Source organism: Elephantulus edwardii, unplaced genomic scaffold, assembly GCF_000299155.1.
Source record: "Elephantulus edwardii isolate Elephantulus edwardi_28Jun2011 unplaced genomic scaffold, EleEdw1.0 scaffold00132, whole genome shotgun sequence".
In the NCBI taxonomy this organism is placed as follows: domain Eukaryota; kingdom Metazoa; phylum Chordata; class Mammalia; order Macroscelidea; family Macroscelididae; genus Elephantulus; species Elephantulus edwardii.
The window spans coordinates 3,196,643-3,204,293 of record NW_006399882.1 but is presented as its reverse complement, the minus strand read 5'-3'; positions in this window follow the sequence as shown (position 1 = coordinate 3,204,293).

Sequence of the window (7,651 nt, the reverse complement as noted above, 5' to 3'; positions counted from 1 at the left end):
CCTTAAAAATAATTTAAAAAAATTACTGTGAGGAAGCTCTGGTGGCCTAGTGGCAAGAAGCTGCACTGCAATCCCAGAGGTGCATGGTTCAAATCCACCTGATGCTCTGCTGAAGAAGGAGGGGCAATCTCCTTCTGTACGAGTCAGATCCTATTTGATGGTAACACACAAAAATCAATAATTTTTCTTTGAAAAATCTAACCATGGACAACGTATAGTTATGGAGGACTTAATGTCTTGAGCATAGCTACTCTAAGTAGAATGCTATTTATTTACTCTATCAGCATTTTCATCACACTTGGTAACATAAATTTTTGAATTCCCAACAATCTAGTCTTAACTGTCTTGATATAGCTTAGAATCAGGGGGGAGAAAATCAGCTGAGGAAAATGTCATCAGACTTCCATGCACTGAAGTTTACACACTTGCACTCACACTATAGGATCCCCAGAACTTACTTAGAGTGTAATTACTTCTACTTTACCAATAGTTCTTGTGATTTTGCTTTGCTCTGGTTTTTTCTAACATGCCAGAAGAAGCCGAGTAAACTGTTGCAGACTGTAGGAGGCAGACCCAGTCAAGGCCTCTTGGGAACAAGAAAGAGCAAGAAACAATAAAAAAGAGGCATACATAAAAACTTGAAATCACAGCATTCTCAGAATAGTTTATGTAAAGGTCAGAGGGGGGGGAGGCATCCCTGCTTGTTTCATGGGCTCTGAGGATGTCACTGCATTATGATAAAGAAAGAGGGATACTATTTTTTTTAAAAAAAAAAACACAACACCAAAACAAAGCTGTCCAAAAAATCTTTATCAACTTTATTTCAAAGCAAAAGGATATGAACAATGTATACTTTCAAAGAATGGACATTTCTATTCAAAATAGACTTTCAGCAAAACAAAAGTCCCTAAGATTTTGGCTCTTCAATGGGTAAAACTTCAACTATTGAAAACCACGGCTATCAAGAAGGAATTGTTCCCTCGGGGTTGCAGAGATTGCTAAGGTGTTACAGCTTGGAGTCTGTGCCAGCCTTGGCATTGTGCGTGGTGTGCAGAAGTGCTGGGAATAAATGAGTATCTCTTGCTAAGTTTCACTTACCACCCAAGGCTACACTGTCTCTCCATTTTTTACCCACTACAATGCATTCACAAAACAATGGGCTGGTTTTTGCTTCTGAAATGCAGGCAGGCTAGTGATACAATCTTCTCAGTATGCTTAGTAATGAGGTTGCTCCTCTTAGCCTCACCAGGTCTTCCCTGACTGCTTTTGGCTCTCAATCATTGTTTCTTGCAATAATATTACCACTTACATGAGACAACAAAGATATCAAGGAAAAGTAATAGTAAGTACAAAGACGAAAAACAACAGGACCCTAAATCGTCCACACATCAACTCTTTGTTGTTTTGTGATTTTATGGGTTTTTAAATTTTTTTTATTTGCTCCAGTTCTTGTTCATGTGTGTGGCATATTTATTACAAGAAATGGCCCTATTTCCCTCTGTCCAGCATTCATATTCCTTGTAATGCTGATTCTGCAGCTCTTATTTATGCGGAAGGTGGAGTCTGTGTTCCGGAGCTTGCCTTGTAACTTGTGTTCAATGCAGAGGAGATGAAGTTATCCGGGTTCTGAATCTAGGCTGCGAGTTGCCTTGCAACGTCCACTCTCCTCCCTGGAACTTGGCCAGGTCACCAGCCTGACCTAGCCTGCTGGGTGGCCCAGGAATGACTCAGAAGCTGGCCATCCTTCATACTTCAACTAACAGCCAGTCACGACACCACTCTTCTGTGAGGCCATCTAGACCAGTCAGAGAACCTGACGGTGGACTGCAGACATGTAAACAAGGCCAAGTGTGAGCTCTCCAGCCTGATACTAATTAACAGAACCACCTGGTGAGCCACAAAAAAATAAACAGCAATAAATGGTGATCGTTTTAAGCAGAGAGGATAGAAGGAGAATTGATGCCTTTGAGCTGTGGTGCTGGAGAAGAGTAGTGAGGGTACCATCCTAGAAAGGGTTAAACCGGGAGGCTCCCTGGAGGCAAGGATTCTGAAGCTCCGTTTAACATACTTTGGACATGTTGTAAGGAGGGACCGGTCCTTGGAGAAGGACATCATACTTGATACGGTGGAGGGACAGCTCAGGAAGGAAGGTCCTCTATGAGGTGGATTGATTCAGTGACTGGGATAATCGGGATGGGTGTATCGGAGATGGTGTGATTGACACAGGACAGATCAGAGTTTAGGGCTGTTGTTCATAGGGTCACTATGAGTCGCAAGTGACTCGACGGCACATAACAACAACAACAACAACAACAACAAGTCAACAGCTGCCATGACCTTCATGCACATGGCATTCATGCTCTAGTCACGCTGCTAACCAAAGGATCACTCATCTCCAGTGGTTTGAACCCACCAAATGCACCAGGAGAGAAAGATGGGTGGGCAACTGCCTCCCATATGACTTAGACAGTTGTTGCACTGGGGTTTGTTTGTTTGTTTGTTTTGGTTTTTTTAATACCTTTTCCTTTAAAAAGCCCACATTTGATATAGTAGTAAGTATGTTTGCTGTAAATCATAGTTTTAAAGTGTCATCAGTGGCCCTGGTAGTGCAGTGCTTTATACATTGGGCTGCTAATATCAGCTTGTCCCTGGGAAGTTAGATGGGCAGTTGGTGTATATAAAGATCTGTTATTGTTGTTATGTGCCATCGAGTCACCTGTAACTCTGAGCAACCCTATGTATAATAGCCCTCATCCCTGCTCTATCTTGTGCCAATCTTATTGTCTCTGATACACCTACCCCACTGCCCAAGTCACTGAATCTATCCATCCATCTCATTGAGGGTCTTCCTTTCTTGCACTGTCCTTCCATCCTCCCAAGCATGACGTGCTTTTCCAAGGACTGGTTCCTTTTTGCGGCATGCCCAAAGTATGTCAGAAGAAGCTTCAGAATCCTTGCCTCCAAGCAGCAACCTGGTTTCACCCTGTCTAGGATGAACCCGTTTGTTCTCCTAGCAGTCCATGGTATATTCAATACTCTTCTCCAGCACCACAGCTCAAGTAATCAACTTTCTATCATAAAGATTAACAGTCTCTGAAAACCTATAATATAGTTCTACTGTGCCGCAGGGGCTCTGGTGAGAATGCTTTACCCAGACTGCCTGGTATGTACATAATTAAGTGCTTGACAATTAACCAAAAGGTTGTTGGTTTGAACCTATCTGAGTCTCCTTAGAGAATAGGCTTAATATGTTGCTTCCTAAAGGTCACAGTCATGACAATTCTGTAGGGTAGTTTTACTTTGCAAAACATATACTGTCATGTGTCAGGATCAACTCAACAGCAAGTAGGTTGTTTAGAAGAGGCAATGATGCAATGGGCACAATTTAGTGGTTTCCCAGTGCTGTGCCATCAATTCTAACTCACAATGATTGCATCATCTTGGGATTGATTCTGAGGTTGTAACTTGTAGCAGCAGGAGATTATCCATATTTTTACCAACACATGACACACTGCTCCATTACATATCTTTGTTTCAAACCCTTAATTTTCCAATGCATTTCTGTGACTCTGGATAAATTAATCACAAAAAGCCTCCATTTCTTCATCTGTGAAATGAAAGTAATGATACCTTTGAGGTTTTATTTGAATTCTGAATATGATTAATGACAAACATTTAGTAGAGTGTCTGAGATGCTGGCGTTTAGAAATCAGTGGAGGATATTGTTTAAAGAAAGACAACATAGCAATTAATTTCTTAATTCTCAAATATGAAATTGTTAGCTATTAAGACATAGGCAAAAGCATTGCTGCATTTCATTTCAAAGCATTCTCCTTGGACTAATTGTATTACCAATTAACTTTTGGAATGACTTTAAACTAAGCAGCATAGTAGATGCAAAGGAACTAGGACTGGGAGGTAGATATGGAATGAACTTACATTTCTAGACGTGTCAACACTGAAAGAATCATTTTCCTAAAATAGTAAAATTGGACTGGACCTTGGAAATAAGAAATTGCCATCTTTCTGGTTCCCAAATAGGCAACAACAAAGAGGGCTATTTAAGAACCAGCTTATGAATTTGAACAATATACAAATTCTTAAGCTGTGTACCCAGAGGTTGTATGATTCAGTAGGTATGCACTCAAGCTCAGGAATTCCGAGGTTTTTATACTCTATCCCAAACCTATGGTGGCACAGTGGCTGCTAGCTACCCAGTTGCTCCTCAAGGAAAAGATGTGGAAGTTTGCTTCTGTAAGGAACTGATTCAACGGCAATGCACATGATATTCTCCCCAACCCTGAAGATTATAATGCAGCACCAGTTTGGGGAACTGCTGCCTTAACAGCGATCCCTTCCTCATTTTACAGAGAAGAAACCAAGATAGAAAAAGACAGAACAGGATATATAAAGCTCCTCAAAGAGTCAGTGGCTGCACTAGGGGCTATACCTGAATCGTGATTTGTGAACCATGGATTCATGTGGAGTACACCCAGGGGCATTATTCTGATTTCACCAAGGAAGAGAGAGGTGCTGAGATCCTTGTTATAAAGACTAAAATTTTCTCTCCAAGGCTCGCCTCTACTTCACCCTGGTCGATACAGAATTCATATGCTGGGAAAATGATTAATGTGTGAGTACATCTTTTATTCTTCAGTGAGAACACATCTTCTGAACTGTAACCAAAGTAACTGGCTTTCAGAAAAGTTGAAATATACCAAGAGATGTCTTATCTTGTGTATTATTATACAGCTCTATGTTAGCATTTTTTAAAAAGTGTAAGCAAAATCAAGGTAACAGTTTCTTTTATGTTTTACTTTTTCCTTAGGGCTTTGTAAGACAATTTATTTTTAAGATAAAGAACTTGATATTTTATATAACTCATCCTTTCAAATAAACAGCATGAGATCTTTTTTTCTTTCTTTTTCCCATCCAAGTTCAACTAAAAAACCACAACCAACAAAACAAAAATTCCTTCCAAGTACAGTACTAGAAAGGTACTCTTCTGTTGTGAAATCCATTTAAAAAAACAAACGAAACAAACAAAACACCAACAAAACCTAAAACAAAACCCCCAAACATTCATCCAGATGGTTTATTTATTTTGGTAGGCCTGAACGGCTGGATATCATGATATAAATGTTTTTAAAATATTTTTAAGGTAAATCCTAGCCACTTGGATTATACTGAGAGTAGGCAAAATGACCCTGCCCAATTTATCATCTCCAAAGTTTTAAACTTCATGTTGTTTAGCAACGAAAATATAGGCGTATTTCATTTTATTGTGTCTCACAGATACTGGATTTTTTTTCACAAGTTGAAGGCTTGTGACAATCCTGTGTTAAGTCAATGCCACTTTTTCAACATTTGGTGTTCACTTTGTCCCTTTATGTTACATCGTGGTAGTTCTTGTAGCATTTACAACTTTTAAATACATCCTTTACTTGCTTGGGAGCTCTGGTGGCCTAGTGGCAAGAAGCTGTGCTGTAATCACAGAGGCACGCAGTTCGAGGCCACCAGCTGCTCCTTCGGAGAAGATGGGCAATATCCTCCCGCGTGATTAATTGCTTCTGAAAATTGACCAGAGGGTCAGCTATGGGTCCGTTCTGAGTCATTGGTAAATAACAACAATTACATACTTACTAGACTACAGTATGATATAAAAGACAACTTTTCTATACAATGACAAATCCCAATATTCATGTGACTCACTAGACTGCAGTGCTCAATTGATTGCTGTAGTTTGGGATGCTACAAAGCACAGGGTACCTCAAAGAAACACTGTGCATACAAAGTATTGTATGCAAACCAATAGAAAAAGGAGGTGGGGGAATAAAACAAAGAAGCAAACAAACAAAAGATTAAAGACTACAATCTCCAATATGGATTATATCTCAACATTAAGAACACAAAAATTTTCACCAGTGGACCAACAGGTGACTCCATGGTAGCTGGAAAAAAGATTGAAGATGTCACTTATTTCATCTTACTTGGATACACCATCAACACCCATGATAGCAGCAGTCTGGAAATCAAAAGATGTGTTGCATTGGGAAAATCTCTTGTTATGAATTTCTCCAAAGTGCTAAAGAGCAAGGTCATAATTTTAAAGACTATGGTACACTTGATCCAAGCCACAGTATTTTCAGTTATGTATGAAAGTTGGACAATGAATAAGGATGGTAAAAAAAGAATTGATGTCTTTGAATAATAGTATTGGGGAAGAATGCAGAATATCCAATAGATACTATCCAAAGAACAAACAAGTCTGTCTTGGTGGAAGTACAGTCCGGAGGGTCTTTAAAGGCAAGGATGGTGACATATCGTTTCACATACTCTAGGCATGTTATCAAGAGGGGCTAGTCTTTGGGAGAAGACATCATACTGTGAGAGGTAGAAGGTCAGAGAAAAAGAATAAAACCCTCAATTAGATAGATTGACAGTGACTAAAAGAATGGCTGGTAAAGATTTGAAGATACCACAGGACAGAGCAAGGTTCAGATATGTTGTTCATAGGGTCATCATGAGTTATAGGGGGCTTGAAGGCTCAGAACAACAACATAACTAAAGACAAACATACTATCATTATTCTTATTTTATGGGCATTCATCCCAAGGCTCCAAAAGTGTCAGTAACTTGGTAAAGGTACACACAAAGCAAAAACTTGGCCACTATCACAGTCCCTCCTGGCTCACGGTGACCCTTCCCCAGGGCAGCACAGATCTTCCCCAAGAGGGTTCCTGAGACTGTAAATCTTTATGCAAGCAGACAGCCACATTTCCCCCCTGCTCAAACATTTTTCAATAAATCATATTCAGCAATTATCTTGCAAATGCCATTGTTCAGATGTCATCATACTGAACAACCATTCTGTAACTTAGTTTATTTAGATATTACATTGTGAGACCTGTCTATATTGATGTATGCAGACCAGGCTTATTCATTTTCCCTCCTCTATGATAATGTTACATTTTTATGAACATGTCATGTTTATCCATTTTATTTCTTTATTTTCAGGTGTTTTGTGTTGTGGGGTTTTTTTAAATATAGTTTGAGTGAAAGTTTACAGAGAGAATTGGATTTCTTCTCAGTCTTTCATACATATTTAGCCTTAAAACATTAAATTACAACACCCATAGGCTATCTTCAGTTTTTATTATTGCATCAATGTTGCAATAAGCATTTTTATGCTTCTTCTTTGCATAGTTGTGTTATCTTTCCTATGGTACATTGGAATTTCCAGGTCATCTACTTCCTGAACAGCATGCCTCTGGAAACTCTGTGAATTTTGACAAATGGTGATGGTTGCAGAAAGGCTTCAGGTCTTTTGTTCATGGGGTTGCTATGAGTTGTGTTCAACTCGACAGTAATGAACAACAACAATTAGTCCTCTAGTCATCTTTCTAACTAACATGTTCCTTCGAGCTCACATGCTCTGCTCTTGCACTCATGTGTGTTTTTATGCTGTGTTGTTGTTGGTTACATTTTTTTCATACTTTCAGTACTTCCTCTATCTGATGAGTGAACACAGTGTGATTTATAAAATTTATAATCTCATCAAGGCCTTTAACTGTATATATTTAAAATGTTCAAGCTCATGCATTTTGACCACAGAAGGTGATGATACCATGTTGTTGTAAACCTCTAAAGC